This window comes from Silene latifolia, chromosome Y (genome assembly GCF_048544455.1).
Source record: "Silene latifolia isolate original U9 population chromosome Y, ASM4854445v1, whole genome shotgun sequence".
NCBI lineage: Eukaryota > Viridiplantae > Streptophyta > Magnoliopsida > Caryophyllales > Caryophyllaceae > Silene > Silene latifolia.
Window position 1 is genome coordinate 196,520,034 of NC_133538.1, and position 17,231 is coordinate 196,537,264.

General features: G+C 38.8%; 1 long non-coding RNA gene across 1 annotated transcript; it reads right to left on the bottom strand.

The window, feature by feature from the left end:
• Positions 1 to 446: 446 nt before the first annotated feature.
• Positions 447 to 2,452, bottom strand: LOC141632179 (uncharacterized). The gene is made up of 3 exons (XR_012537766.1): positions 2,035 to 2,452; positions 1,334 to 1,391; positions 447 to 704 (listed from the first exon to the last, which is right to left on the bottom strand). It is a non-coding gene; the product is annotated as an uncharacterized LOC141632179 (long non-coding RNA).
• Positions 2,453 to 17,231: the final 14,779 nt, after the last annotated feature.

Genomic DNA, 17,231 nt, shown 5'->3' on the forward strand with positions numbered 1-17,231 from the left:
AACCTCATAATAATCACCCCACAAAAACCACCCGCACAAAGACTTCCCTCAAAAAAACTATCCTCCAAAGAATACCCCTTCAAGGTACACTCGCAACCCTGAAATGAACGACATCTAGATAGATGACATACATGACGTCCATATTGTCTCAAGAATGGGCAAGCAAACAAAGAGATTGATAACCTTACTCAATCTGGGCACCCTTACTAGAACCCAAACAGCACAACAAACAATCTGCCAGCATTTAATGACCAAGTCGTCCCAGACGTTGATGTTGAACTTAGGGTTCCCGAGAACTCAATTCTCAAGCAACTCTAGAAGGCCAAGGCCGAAATATCCATTTGGCAACTAATCACCACATCCTTCGAGCATCGACAAGCTTTGCTTCAAGCCTTGGGGAAGCTGATAGTGCCTTCCACCTCCTCACTAGAAGAAGTGATAGTGTAACACCCCGGTTTATGAAGGAGCCTTTAGCAAGACATTCCCTAATAAACCGGACTGTTACCATCTCGGTTTCCCGAGGTAGTGAATAATAAATTAAACTCCAAGGCAATTTATATAATTATACATCTGAAATGAAACAAGTCTTAAACTGAAAATAAAGTCTGATAACTAAACAGAAATAAAAGTGGGCTAGCTCTAAGTCAGGCAATCCAAGCTCTCTTCCCATCCAGCTCCTATCAGTCTCTGAGGTACCTGTCAACCTGCTCCCCATTAAAAGGTTCATCACGGTGTTCACGAATACAGTGGTCAACCACGAGGTTGAGTAGGGTAATACAATGCAACAACAAAATATGATATGCATGCTCCTCCGTCACCTCCATCTACATCTCATCTCATATCTCATAACTCATATCTCATAACTCATATCTCATAACTCATATCTCATAACTCATATCTCATAACTCATATCTCATAACTCATATCTCATAACCCGGACAACCCAGCCATACCGATCCCCGGTAGACTATATATATCGACCAGTAGCGGATCCGCCAACTCGCGGTGAGGACACCAGGGCAAGTCCCGAGAACCCACTTTGGGCCTTATCACAACATCATCATCACCACACCACATCACCACAACATCCTCCATCTCCAATGCATATGAATGCCCAACAGTAAACAATGCAATACAATATGTATATCAATGAATGAAATCATGCCAGCTACCAAATGTTGTGATAACACACTCAACACGAACAGTTCAGTCAACCATATCATAGCGTAATCCACAACCACGAATCAAGTCACGTTCACAATTTGGTCATATGAAACACAAACAAGTCAACACAATTCAACAACACGATAAGAAGTCAAGTGTATTTCCCTACCTTTTCGCAATCCAAGCACACACAAGCAACCAATTACGATCCTTCACATATCCATCACCTACATATCATAATTATGTATAATTACCACCTACTCAATCAAATAATCATGCACACCACCTAGACTCATCATAACTTAATAGGAATATCAACTTAAAGAACAAACACGACTTTTCCTGATTTTCCAGCACATGACAGACTCGGAATAAAATACATAACTAATTCCAGAAAAATCAAATTGATACAAGGCCAATTGGATTGAAACCCCATGAGTCTTAGCTACAAATTATAGCTAACGTGTTTTTCTCAAATTCCAAACTTATCAAGGGTTTTCAGACTGATTTCCAAAACTGACAGAAACCGTCGCATAAAAGTATTGATTCATAAAACGAGTTTAAAACATTATTTTTCAGAAATTCCAAATCCTATTATCATCTAGACTATACAAAGATGATGTATGAAGAAGCCTCATAACTGAATCGACATAAAAATTAGGGTTTCAAATCATTTTCCACAACCAAATCAGATTCGCGGACTTTTCAGCGACATGTTCATAAATAAATCACCTAGGACAAACCATAAAGAATTTGACTACGAGCTTTTATATGCATAAACTAGACATCAAATAAATAGGACTCTCTTTTCAAACTTTTTGAAGAAGAACACTTTAAAACAGTATAAACAATGGAATGAAATCGACTTACAAACAGGGAAATCGAATTAGGTTGGAATCGATGAGAAATCTTCAATCAAATGAAAGGCTCTTTGTGTGAATCTGAAAATGCGTGCCGTCGAAGTGAGGGAGGCAGGTGAGATGAGGGTTGTGTAGTGTTAGGGTAAAAATTAGGTTAAAGACATGATGTTGGGTGTTGGGTTAATTGGATTAAACATTTGGGTAAACTCAAATGGGTCGAGGGTAAATGGGTTAGCTCACATCTCGAATTCCATATAAACCCGTCTCAATTAACTTACGAAACAACTCGATCTTACGATACCACGCGAGTCAAGTAAAATAACTTGACGTACTCGATCTTACGATACCACGCGAGTCAAGTAAAACAACTTGACGTAATTATCGACTAAACAATTAACCCGACTTAAGTAGTATTATAAAATACGGAGTATTACAGTCTTCCCCCCTTAAAATGAACTTCGTCTCGAAGTTCGCCACCCCATAACGATAACCAAACATCCCCAAGAATAAGACAACACAAGTAGTACATAAACATAAGCTCTAAAACGCGAAGTGTTATATTCTACCCCCCTTAAGAAACTTTGTCCCCAAAGTTGGACATACGACAGAAGTATGTGGCACTTAAAGAACCACAACATTGACCGAGTAATAACAAATTAAAACAATGAGACTCCATGCATGGTCAATTCTCGATCGACCAATCATAACATACCACTTAGCCGGATCGTAAACCACCACGATTTTACAATCCTATCCTCCTTAAAACATGGTTACGTCCCCGTAACCCCATTATGAAATTCCACATCCAAAGTTCAAGAAGATTACTGAAACAATAGACACAAATCATCTGATAAGCTAATTACTCTATCCGACAACTAACATCCGACTTTTCAAAGAACAAAACACACTTGTCAATTTCATGCTACGCATTACACAAAATCAAGGTAACAATTACTTGGATGCTTTGATACCAAATTAACACATTTACATCAATGTAGACAATCACTAACTCATAGTTCATACTTGACGGATTAAAATATTTCATATCAGTAATCACATCATAGAAGTAAAATCCATATTTCTGCAAATCAGGTTTAGAGAAAGACACTAGGCAAAATTCAAGCAATGTAATAGCGTTTGTATAATTGAGACTACTTTACACAAAACCCACCGAAACGATTAAGATTATATTATCATATAACAAGGTTCATACTCATATCATAAGCCTACCGTTCATGTTACTGAGAATTCATATCGAGTATTACATGGTTACATCACATAATTCATGTTTGATTAACTTTTATATGAAACTCACATAACTTACAATCTCAACAATCAAACATCATGCAACAACTTTCAAAATTCATAATTAAGTAACCGAAATAATGACAATCACCAGAAATTCACAATTACCTTGTACAAATTGATATCATAAAACGATGACAAATAATGACACATACACATACAACCCCGAACAATAATAAAGTATTAGGGACGGTAATACCGTGTTACCTCGACAAAGAAAATAAAACTCAACCACGTCCTCGCATATGACGAAAATAGCTCACTAACTAATGGTCTTCATAATCAAAGTTGGTGTTGGGATAGAGTAGGCACGAGGGTAAAGGGCATGTATGTAATTAAGCAAATTTGATGATCAATTATAGACCATGAACGATCGAGAGTAAAAATAACAAAACAATTTAAGAAACTTCTCACATTTGTAAACATATCACAGAAAAATAGATCTACCACTACTATCCATCACAATCACAGGATCTTATTGACATGTCCATACAACCATTTACTCACTCACTGGTTTAGGTCACGAATTAGGCCGATGAATTTAAACAATCAACAACATACTCAAAATTCATATTTTAAATTATCAAAATTGTTTGCACGATATCAATTCTGAAAACATATTTCCCAATAAAAGTAGCAACATATGATCCATGACAACCACAACATTACTTCATTAGCAACCATATCGTTCAATTGTGTCCAGCAACTTAGTATAACTCATTTTCAGTAAAACAAAAGATCTCGCATAAACAACTTAAACATACACATTTGCCATCATATACTTTGTAGAACCTTATCTATGATAAATTACTAGCAACTTCAACAACTTTTCCGATTTGCACGATTTGAACAATTAGGCAACTTGTAGGCTCAATTATACGTAACTATAACGACTATCATTTAAACCAATGCATATCATGTGAATCATCAAAGGGTTATCCCATTATAATTGACGGTTCGAGAATATATTTCAAATATCGTAACTATATCGTAACTATATCAACTATATTTCAAATATCGTGACAATTGCAACAATCACCTTAGCATTTCATGACAATACAACTATGAACATATCCAATAAGGAACAACAACACTATTTTATTATCATATCATAAGTTTAGGTTCAACTGAAATAAATTAATGCAATGAAAGTAATAAGTATAACTATAGGCACACAGACTCACATAAAAGACATGAGAACTCGAATGACATCCTACATGTGTGAACATTTAGACATACTCATTACTACCATCCATTTGCAAACATTTAAACATAATTATTATAATTATTCGTGCGAGTATATTAGAACAATTAAATTAAAACGCCATCAACTTTACCAAGATATGACAATATAGTTTTATATTTACATATATCCGACTACTACGCAAATATGATGAACACACGGAGAGATATTACAACATGCCAAACATATATAAAATATGCAAACAACTGGACTCGTATAAAATATTTCACCCTCGATTAAGAATCAAATTAAGCTATTCAATTTCACTCATACTATCATGCCAACAATGTTATCAACTAAATTTTAATTTTATCACTTGTTAAGATACATAACTACTGTACATGCGTGCTACTATCATGATATAAAACATTATAAGGTCACATTAATAAGGCTCACGAAATAACCAAACAATTATATGAAAACTTAACATAGAACGCACATTTTACAAGTCATGATTCACATTGTAACTTTCAAAAATCACGAATAAATAACCGTTCAACGAAAACTTGAGTTATATTACTTTTTATAACATACAGAGAGTTAATAACTCGTGAGAAAAAGAATGAGGTCCAAAGCTCAAGAATTCAATTTTTAAAGGATCTTGCAACTCAGTTGGTCCAAGCAAGTATGTGGCAGCAATTGGTCTGAAACTTGGGTCAGTTTGCAAAACTTACCATTTAATATAGAGACATCACGAATTTTCGTGGCTTATCAATTTGAAAGCATATGCGAATCTTCGGATCGAAGGAGTTGGAATTATGCAAAAATTATTAATACAATTTAAATGAGGATTTTTACAAAATCGTTGGTCAAAACATCACTGCACAGGAACTTCCTGACCACAGCCCACTAAAATATTTATTACTCCTAATTCGTATATCCTATAAGCATGAAACCAACGCCAAATGAACACTAACTCACGAGGCTATCTCTCATAAAATTTTCATCCATAGGCAATAAACAGAAAAGAAATGGCAGTAAGGTCATTTAAAGAGTAAAATCAGACAAAACGAGTTTCAGCACTAGGTCATTCTTTACTATGTTACAAGCTCTTATGAACATACTATGTATACTAACCCATCCCAACTTAAATCTCACAATTTGTACTTACGTAAACATCTATCCCATAGAATCCCTTCGCATCACGATCTACTCCTTACATCTAAATCACGATTGCTATGACTAGAAACATGCAATTCAATAGTGTTTCTCATTACTATCACGATACTATACTAGCATGGCTTCGGGATCACATAACCGCATATCACTAGACATAATAGTACTATCAACACATCATTCAACATCCATCCAGATAAATATCATCAATTCGCAATCATTTTCACGCTCGCGATTACCACAATCCAACACTTCATTGATTATCAACTTGAACACGAAAATTTATTTCTCATCTCCACAACATCATATGATCGCGTCATCATTCATACAAAATACTTACCGTAACGTTGTCCTGCAGAATGGTTAGAATATATGGGTCTCAAGGTATACATCAACTCGATTATATCCAAGGTTTCCTTCTAACTACCCCATTACACCAATTTCTCTCGGGTTACCTGGTTCAAAACTGAGAGGGCAAAAGAGCACGCATTAAGGGCGCCTTCTTAACCGCACTGTGAGCTCCTAACAGTTTATTCCCAGGGGTTCATTTTATTTAGACACATCCTACGTTCATTGGGTTCATTGGTTTAGGCCGAGGATCGTATGCTCTGATACCACTTTGTAACACCCCGGTTTATGAAGGAGCCTTTAGCAAGACATTCCCTAATAAACCGGACTGTTACCATCTCGGTTTCCCGAGGTAGTGAATAATAAATTAAACTCCAAGGCAATTTATATAATTATACATCTGAAATGAAACAAGTCTCAAACGAAAATAAAGTCGATAACTAAACGAGAAATAAAAGTGGGCTAGCTCTAAGTCGAGGCAATCCAAGCTCTCTTCCCATCCGGCTCTATCGGTCTCGAGGTACTGTCAACTGCTCCCCATTAAAAGGTTCATCACGGGTGTTCACGAATACACAGTGGTCAACCACAAGGTTGAGTAGGGTAATACAATGCAACAACAAAATATGATATGCATGCTCCTCCGTCACCTCCATCTCCATCTCATCTCATATCTCATAACTCATATCTCATAACTCATATCTCATAACTCATATCTCATAACTCATATCTCATAACTCATATCTCATAACTCATATCTCATAACCCGGACAACCCAGCCATACCGATCCCCGGTAGACTATATATATCGACCGTAGCCGATCTGCCACTCGCATTGTTGAGGACACCAGGGCAAGTCTGCAGAACCCGCTTTGGGCCTTATCACAACATCATCATCACCACACCACATCACCACAACATCCTCCATCTCCAATGCATATGAATGCCCAACAGTAAACAATGCAATACAATATGTATATCAATGAATGAAATCATGCCAGCTACCAAATGTTGTGATAACACACTCAACACGAACAGTTCAGTCAACCATATCATAGCGTAATCCACAACCACGAATCAAGTCACGTTCACAATTTGGTCATATGAAACACAAACAAGTCAACACAATTCAACAACACGATAAGAAGTCAAGTGTATTTCCCTACCTTTTCGCAATCCAAGCACACACATACAACCAATTACGATCCTTCACATATCCATCACCTACATATCATAATTATGTATAATTACCACCTACTCAATCAAATAATCATGCACACCACCTAGACTCATCATAACTTAATAGGAATATCAACTTAAAGAACAAACACGACTTTTCCTGATTTTCCAGCACATGACAGACTCGGAATAAAATACATAACTAATTCCAGAAAAATCAAATTGATACAAGGCCAATTGGATTGAAACCCCATGAGTCTTAGCTACAAATTATATCTAAAGTGTTTTTCTCAAATTCCAAACTTATCAAGGGTTTTCAGACTGATTTCCAAAAACTGACAGAAATCGTCGCATAAAAAGTATTGATTCATAAAACGAGTTTAAAACATTATTTTTCAGAAATTCCAAATCCTATTATCATCTAGACTATACAAAGATGATGTATGAAGAAGCCTCATAACTGAATCGACATAAAAATTAGGGTTTCAAATCATTTTCCACAACCAAATCAGATTCGCGGACTTTTCAGCGACATGTTCATAAATAAATCACCTAGGACAAACCATAAAGAATTTGACTACGAGCTTTTATATGCATAAACTAGACATCAAATAAATAGGACTCTCTTTTCAAACTTTTTGAAGACGAACACTTTAAAACAGTATAAACAATGGAATGAAATCGACTTACAAACAGGGAAATCGAATTAGGTTGGAATCGATGAGAAATCTTCAATCAAATGAAAGGCTCTTTGTGTGAATCTGAAAATGCGTGCCGTCGAAGTGAGGGAGGCAGGTGAGATGAGGGTTGTGTAGTGTTAGGGTAAAAATTAGGTTAAAGACATGATGTTGGGTGTTGGGTTAATTGGATTAAACATTTGGGTAAACTCAAATGGGTCGAGGGTAAATGGGTTAGCTCACATCTCGAATTCCATATAAACCCGTCTCAATTAACTTACGAAACAACTCGATCTTACGATACCACGCGAGTCAAGTAAAATAACTTGACGTACTCGATCTTACGATACCACGCGAGTCAAGTAAAACAACTTGACGTAATTATCGACTAAACAATTAACCCGACTTAAGTAGTATTATAAAATACGGAGTATTACAGATAGCCCATATGACCAGGGACGTCCCTGACCTGAAGAACCCAATCATCTTCTCCGACGAAGATATCCCTCCCTTGGGAGCCAACCACAACTTGGCCCTATACATCACCGTGAAATGCTTGAAAAATAACATAGCCATGGTCTTGGTGGATGATAGATCTGCAGTCAACGACATTCCTTTTAAAACGGCTAATAAATTAGGGATTAAGGAAGCTGACCTAGTCCCAACCAATCAAGGAGTTCGCGCTTACGATGACACTCGTCGTAAGGTCGCATGTCTTATCACCCTAACCATCGCAATAGGACCCTTGGAGAGGCAAGCCGGTTTCCAAGTAGTCGACATCGACGCATCATTCAACATGTTTCTAGGGCGCCCTTGGATCCATGCTGCCAAAGCTGTCACATCTACCCTTCACCAGAAAATTAGGGTCCCCTTCAACGGGAAAACAATCACAATTCCTGCATCCCCAATTAAAGTTGTCAACAAAAGGGGATAGCCTCTCAAGTCACTGAGGAGATCGACAATGAAATGTGGGGATTCCAAGCCGCGAATGCCCTAATTGACAAACCAACACCTGTTGATTGTGATCCATTCTCAAACCTCACGATCAACCGCATCTTGATGCGCCAGGAGTATTTCCCGGGCATGCCTCTTAACCCACCGAAATGCACCTTGCCTCCCCTGAAACAGGCCAAGGTCCCCAACATCCCTTTCGGACTAGGCTACGAGCCGACCGATAGAGCCATCCAGGAGATGGGTCTCCTCGTGAGGAAGCGTAAAAAGCAAGGATTTATCCTCCGTCCACACCACTTGACCCTCAACGGATATTTCGCCCTCAAAGGAGAGTCTCAACTTTACAAAGGTTTTCCTAAGCCAATCTACGACCTCATAAAAAAGGTCAAGCACCCGGGTATAGAAGTCTTTCAAGACTGCCATTTCATCCCCAACAACACCAATGCTGCATCGATCAAATCTGAATCGACCCCTTGCCTAAACGAGCAGGTAGTGAGCCTCCTTTTCGGAGAAGACAACATCAAGCACCTCCACTACGAGGACATCATAAACATTGCGCTCAAAGACAATCAGTTTGACCCTACTGCCTTGATCTCTGATGCTAACCTAGAGAAAGCTATCCAAGGCTGGAGGAAGATTGTCAAGTGGACCGACCGGCAAGGCCGCGTTCTCAAGATCACAAGTAGCGAAGGCTTCATGTTCAAGGAAGGAAGTGAAGACGAGACTGAGTCTGAGTCTGATGACAAGTCTGATTCAGAGTCTGTCTTGGGTCCTAACACTCCCGACACCCATGTCAAAGTCCCTTTTTCCATTATTTTATCAGAAGCTTGTGGCTGTCTCAGAGGTTGAGTCAACCAACGTCACCCCTAATCCCGCAGAAGGTAGCAACCTAGAAGTTATTCCAGGGGCCACGTCCTCTACTGTGCTGCTTCTGACTTCCCATAAGATGTCTGTCCTATCCGAGCTTTTCGCTCAGATAGACTTAATGAATGCTAAGTTTGCTTACGACTCGTCTTCATTTAACTGCAATGAAATTCTGAACAAATATGAGGAATTTGACTTGAGTGACTACCCACCTCACCTAGCCAAATAACTCGATAAACACGAACATAGAACACCCATCATTGAGGAGACTGAACCCATCAACGTAGAGACCGACAATGCACCTCAAGAACTTAGGATAGGGACCACCCTTGACCCCACGAAAAGACAACAATTCATCGACCTCTTCTACGAATACAAGGACATATTCGCATGGTCCTACTAAGACATACCTGGGATCGATAGAGAGATTGCCTAGCACGGGATACCCATTAAGTCCGGAGCTAAGCCCGTGAGACAAAAGTTGTGCCGCATGCGCCCTGAAAATCAAGAAAGAGGTAGACAAGCAATTCAAAATGGGATTTATCAAAGTTTCCGAATATTCTGACTGGGTGGCTAACATAGTCCCCGTACCCAAGAAAGATGGAGAATTCGGGTTTGCGTCGACTTCGGAGACCTGAACAAGGCAAGTCCAAAAGACAACTTCCCTCTGCCATACGGCGACATCTTGGTAGACAACACCGCCAAGCACACCCTATTATCATTCATAGATGGGTATGCTGGGTACAACTGATACGTCTGTCGCAACCTATAAAAAATAAACCAACTGGTCTCTAACTAATGTAGCTAGGGAAGTCGGGATCATATCCACAGGGAGGCTATTTGCAATCTAATTGTCAATTTAAGTCTTTCTGAGTAGCCAACGAGGTTTGTTTGATTTTTGTTCTAAACTAAAGGAATAAAATAAAAGGTTTAAAGAGAGAAATCGAGTCGAGAAAAATATAAGAGAAAGGAGCTAGGACGTCAGTTCACCACGGATTATTACGGGTCATAGGGGTCAAAGGTCAGTCTCAATTACCGGTCTATAGGGGCAGTGAAAAGGTCCTCTCGGTCCGCTATTCGCCCTAGAATGCTTCTAGTGGGCTCTCGCAACTTAATAGGGCACTCTAATGTATGTGACAGGCCTAACCCTTTCCTGGCACTCAATCTTAGGTCGGGGTTTACCAATTCAATCTAATTAATTATGCGTATTAACTAACCAAATTGCAATTAAATGTCACAATTAACAATATAGACCAACTACATCGACCAATCTAAATACCCAATAAGACCGTCTCAATCCATGGCTCCCCTAAATCCTAATAAAAAGGGATTTAGCTACTCATACTTAAATTTGTAGTAATAATTGAATTAAACGATAAAGGGAAGGAATTCATAATGAAAATAATTGAGAAGTAATATAACATAAATTAAAACTATAATAATAGAAGAGAAATAAATAAAATTAAAAGAGAAGAATTAAGATAAAAGAGGAATTAAAGTGTATTGAGTCTGAGTTGAGCAATAGAGAAGGAGAAGAAATTTTAGATCTCCAGTTTTAGAGAAGAGAGTACGTAGTTAAGTTTACCGACGAAATTCTAGAATAATCGAATGTACCCTAATTAAAGATTACAAGGGAGCTTATATAGTCTAAGCCCAAAAGACGGAAATAAAATAAACAAATTAAAGTGTGAAACGAATAAAAGTGCAGCATGGTCGATCAACAAGAAGTTGATGTCGATCGACCATACTCCACGGTCGAACAACCAGGCTGCACTTGCGAGGAGGACAACTACACAAGTGGGACATCAGTGCCATAAAAGCTCCAAGAAATTGCTCCCTGTGTCGAACAACAACAACTTGAGGAAATACTAGTCCGACGACAAAGGAGCAGGGCTGCTCGGACGACTTAGGCAGAATTTATCTAACGACAAAACTCCAACAAGTAGGACGATAATGGTGGACGGTATGGCTGTTCATAAAATCTGCAGGTCGAACGACCTGGTTGAAGTAGGACGCCATAACTGTGCTCTGGAGTAAGACGACATTGCTTCTAAGGCTCAAAGAAGAGTTGTTCGAATGACATAGCAAGCAAGACGATCGTCTGCAAGTAGCTATCATCAAATCAAATGACATGATGCTTGAGACTAGATGGTTGCTGCCTGGTGAAAACGACCAAGCTAGATAATTGACACGTGATTAAAGGTAATAAGTTGCTCGACATGGCTGAGTTGATCCTTCAATGGTGCTTGTATTGTGGCGAGCAACTAAGAGCTTGGTCGGTTGACTAAAAGGGTGAGTCAATCATGTTTGCATAGGTCGTTAGACAAAGGTTGAATAACTTTTTAGTTGTGCTCACTGTTCAATAAACAAAGCTCAAACTTTCTTCCAATTTGTTTCCATTAAGCTCGTCTAAATTCCAAATCTCCTTCTTGTTCCATTATTAAACGAATTCGGCTTACAAATGTATAATTGACTTTCAATCTTGTAAAGGACAATAAATACACCCAAGTAGCAAATACGGGAGGAAAATAAAGAGAATTAAACAAATAAGCTCGAAGAAATGCGTGCCGAATAAGTAAATAAATACGTCAAAAAGGCACGCATCAAACCTCCCCAAACCAAGTCCTTGCTTGTCCCCAAGCAAGCAATAGACACAAGATATAAGAGGGGATTAATGGAGCGGCATACAACTCAGAGCTTGTTAAACAAAAGACTCGTTAAATCAATTTAATGCAATAGAACACCCTTGCTAAAAAATAAATTTCAAAGCTAATAGCACAAAAATTCAAATGCAAACGAATTAAACAAATGACGAAAAACTACCAAACCGTCGACCTTGCAAGACCATATATGTCGGACTCTCAGGGGTCACTTACTCTCATTAAAGCACAAGGTGAGTACAAATTTTGTAAGAGAGAGGGAAAATAGTCACTCACTTAACTACGACCTACAAAGACATGCATGCAATATAACATGATAGATATATCTATATACCGTACACATACACTCCAACCAACGAGGTCCAAAACACATGCCGAGGACTTACATATGAATGTGAGGTGAGGTAAATGGGTACGAAGGGGCAAAATAATTTGGGTATGCGGAGGTAAAAGTCAAGCTAGCCAACGAACACAACCAAAAGTAACAGTATTCCACTTCTAATCCAACTTCGAAAATTAAGAACAGTGCCAAAGACGGCATAACTTACTCACAAGCACAACAATACTCCTCCAACAATAAATATAATGAACATAGGAGTAACATGAATTTCCATTTTTTCATCTTTCCATTTTTCTCATTTCTTTCTTTTCTTCCTTTCTTTTCCATATTTTTTTATATTTTTTTATTTCTTTTTTATTTTCTTTTTTCATAACTTTTTCATATTTATCAATTTTTTTCACCTTCCTTCCAACACAGAAGCATTCTTCATAAATGACCACAACAAGAATTCCAAACTCACCAACAAGACTAGCCTGACAAGGGTAGGCCATATAGGATTGTAGTTGAATAAATAGGTCAAAACAAGGCAAATTTGGCTAATGTGAGGCTAATAGGGGTAAAACATAAAGGAAGGGTCGCCTCTCCACATGTGCCACCGGCACAAACCTGAGTGTATGCAGGCAATAAGAGACACATTTCATGCTTATGCAAATTAACGTTACATGCAATGTAAGGAGTACTACTCACATCCTAAATGAAACCGGTCATGAATGTCACCGGTTTATAAAGCTCTAAACCTTAGAATGTTTAGTAGTTTGCCAACAAGATAGGTCAAGTCTATTCGTTTGGTAGAATTTATCAAAAACTCGTTGACTATGCAAATGAATTTCTCAAAGTAGGATGTCACCCGATACAAGGCATGAACGAGTAGCAAAAGTATAAAAGCAATGTCATCATTGTTATATAACCACTCCGACTAAACCTAAGACTCTACCTAAATGCAAACATATTTTTGTATATTTTTTTTTTTGAATTTTTTGAATTTTTTTGGTATTTTAAAATAAATGCATACGGAAATGCAAGAAATATACATATGGATGCAACACAGATATATGTATACCCTCCCCAAACCAAATCATACAATGCCCTCATTGTATTCAGCAAACAACAACAACATCAGAATATAGGGGAACATGATATACGAACAAAATGAATGCAAATGAATAAAAATTAGGAAAAGAGACTCACAATAAGCGTATAACGGACCTCCCCAAACCAGCATCAAACATAGGGAGGTCGTGGCCAGCTGCCACTAATCAACACCCTAAGATATGGGTCATTAGCATCAAACAACATCACGCACAAAAGAACCTGCGTGACACTCAAATGAAAATTAAGTCTCTTCCCAAAAATTATATCCATTAAAACTACACTAACATGCTAATTAAAACTGAAATAATGCACAGTAGTACAAAACTTTTACAATCCGGGTTGCCTCCCGGCCAGCGCTGGTTTATATGGTCCCGCGCGACCTCTGTCACCTCATTTAACAAAACAACTGAACATCCCACAACATGGCTGCTGCCTGAATGAGGTACCCTCAGTATTCTTGATCTTGGCCTTAGGCCACAACATTACCTTTTCTGCAAAAATAGAAGGGCATACCGTCGCGCAAGCTAACTCACTACACTTAGCCCTTGGGTGCTCCTGCGTTGCACGCGACACCGAATCTCTTGGCATTCCGCCATAATCAACATCTCCAGGTGTAAACTTTGGATCCAATACACCAAGCCCACCTTCTTAATCCTTGTAGGAGCTCAACCTGTCATGTCGTGGAGAAAGAGAAACAACAATATGGTCCTCCATCTTGCTCCCAACATGGGGCGGAGGTGTCACAGCAATAACAAGACATGACTCAACTATTGGACTATCAGCTACCCTATCAGATTCTACAGGGTAAACAACATGATAAGGTACAACTTGCATAGGTGCCCTACGAACATTAGACTACGTGTATGTCAATTTCTCACCCCCCAACATATATGTCAGAGTCCCTGCTCCTACTTCAATAATTACACCAGCAATGTGCAAAAAAGGTCTCCGTAAAGTAATAGGGGTATGAGTATCCTCAGGAATGTCCAACAGAATAAAAATCAACGGGTATAATATACTTCCCAACCCGCACAAGAACATCTTCCAGGATCCCCAAAGGACGTGACAAGGAACGGTCTGCCATCTGGACAGTCATATTGGTGCATTTAAACTCTGTCAAACCTATCTCTTTAGCTAAAGATAAAGGTAAGACACTGACACTAGCACCAAATCACATAAAGCATTATCTAAAGTATGGGTGCCTATGGAACAGGGGATACAAAAACTACCTGGGTCAGCTAACTTAGGTAGAGATTTTTTTTTGTAGGAGTGCACTACACTCCTCGGTAAAAGCAATAGTCTCCACCTCATCAAAACTTATCTTATAAGTCAAAATTTATTTCATAAATTTTGCATAAGAAGGTACTTGAGTAATGAGTTCTGTGAATGGAACGGATACTTGGAGATTCTTGACTAGCTTGATGAACTTCCCAAACTGTTGCTCAAGCTTTGTATTCAGCTGTCGGACTGGATATGGGAGCTTGATCACAATTGGTGGGCTCAGCAGCTTTCTTCTCTCTATCAGAATTTGATTTCTTAGCAGTATTAGAAGTCGAATCATCAGCAATAGGCAACAGATCAGCAATCTTGTCATTAACATTAACATCTAATTCTCCATTAACGAAGTCAGCACCATCTCTAGACATCTCTGGTCTATCATAAGTGAAACCACTCCTTAGGTGGATATCATTAACCATTTCATGTGGTTTATCTGGCTGAGAAGGCAAGGCACCCGATTGTCTTTGAGAGTTTTGACTAGATAATTTAGCAACCTGAGTATCCAGAATCTTGTTGTGAGCCAACAATTGAGTAATTAGAGCCTTCTGCTTCTGTGAAGCTGCTATTTTTTATTGTGACATGGCTTTAATGTCCAACATATCACTGTTTGGAGCTTGAGGAGGAGGTTACATCTATTGAAAATGCTGTAGAGGCGGCCTATTAAAGTTCCCTTGTGGTTGATTACCACGATTTTGAGGGATGATATAGGCATTAGTCGGCGGCGGGGTAGGATGAAACATATTCTGATTCCTCTCACAAGAAAATTAGAATAAGGAGTATCTTGCTTGAAAGACTGATAGGCATGAACTTGTTCTATAGTACTCATACATCCAGCTGCAACATGACCATTAGTACCACATCTCTCACAAGGGACCTCCTGTTGAACCATATCTTGGACTGTGTGTTGTTTACCCAAAGATTAGGTAGTCTTTAGCTCTGCAATTTGGGCAGTCAATGCCTCTAACTGAGCTGCAACGGCTCCATATAAACTACCCCCTCTTGTACTACCTCTGGGGTTACCATACTCAGCAGTATGAGTAGCTATCTCATCAATCAATTTCCAAGCATTGGCATCAGTAGTGTTGTTTTGAAACCTCCATTGGCAGAAGAATCAAGTAAGGCTCTATGATCGTCATACAAGCTACTATAAAACTGATTGCATAAAAACAAGATCTGAAAGCCATGATGGGGAACAGACCAGACTAGTCTCTTGAAGCGAACTCACACCTCATTCAGGTCTTCAATGGGTACTTGCTTGAAACTTGTAATTTGGCTTCTAAGAGCATTGGTCTTTTGTGGTTGAAAATACCTCTTTTAGAATGCAAGAGCTAGTGTATTCCAATCAGTAATACCATGTGCCTCAATGTCCAAATCGCGTAACCACTCCGCAGCACCATCTCGCAGAGAGAAGGGGAAGAGAACCTATTTTATTTGGTCCTGGGTTACCCCGGCAGTCAAAGGGATAGAGCAGCAGTATATAACAAATTTCTCCATATGTTTGGCAGGATCTTCAGTAGCTTCACCTCCAAACATGTTTCACTCCACCAAGTTAATATAGGACGGGCGAATCTCGAAGGTGCCATTATCGGTGGTGGGTAGCTTGAATCCCTTAGGAATGGATGCAAGGGTGGGCTCAGAATGACTTTCTAATGTAGCCATGATCGTAGTAGGGGCAGAAGTAGATGTGTCTTCCTCTAAAGAGTGATTTTGTACAATAAGAGCGGCGTAAGCTAAATCAAGCGTACTCAAGTCTTCTGCTTGATAAATCTCCTTCCAAAAGTTTCGTCTAGCACGGAGAGTCCTCTCTGGTTCTGGATATGAGCTCAGACCTGAAAGACCTCGGCATAAACAAAAATAGCACTGGAATGTGAGAAATGGACTCAAGGAACACAGGTTTCTTGGACAAGAGGCAAACTAAAATAAAACAAATAGAAAAATGCGTCGCCTCCTCGGCAACGGCGCCAAAATTGGACACGGCTGCCGCAACCTATCAAAAATAAACCAACTGGTCTCTAACTAATATTGTTAGGGAAGTCGGGATTGTATCCACATGGAGGCTATTTGCAATCTAATTCTCAATTTAAGTCTGTCTGAGTAGCTAACGGGGTTTGTTTGATTTTTGTTCTAAACTAAAGCAATAAAATAAAAGGTTCAAAG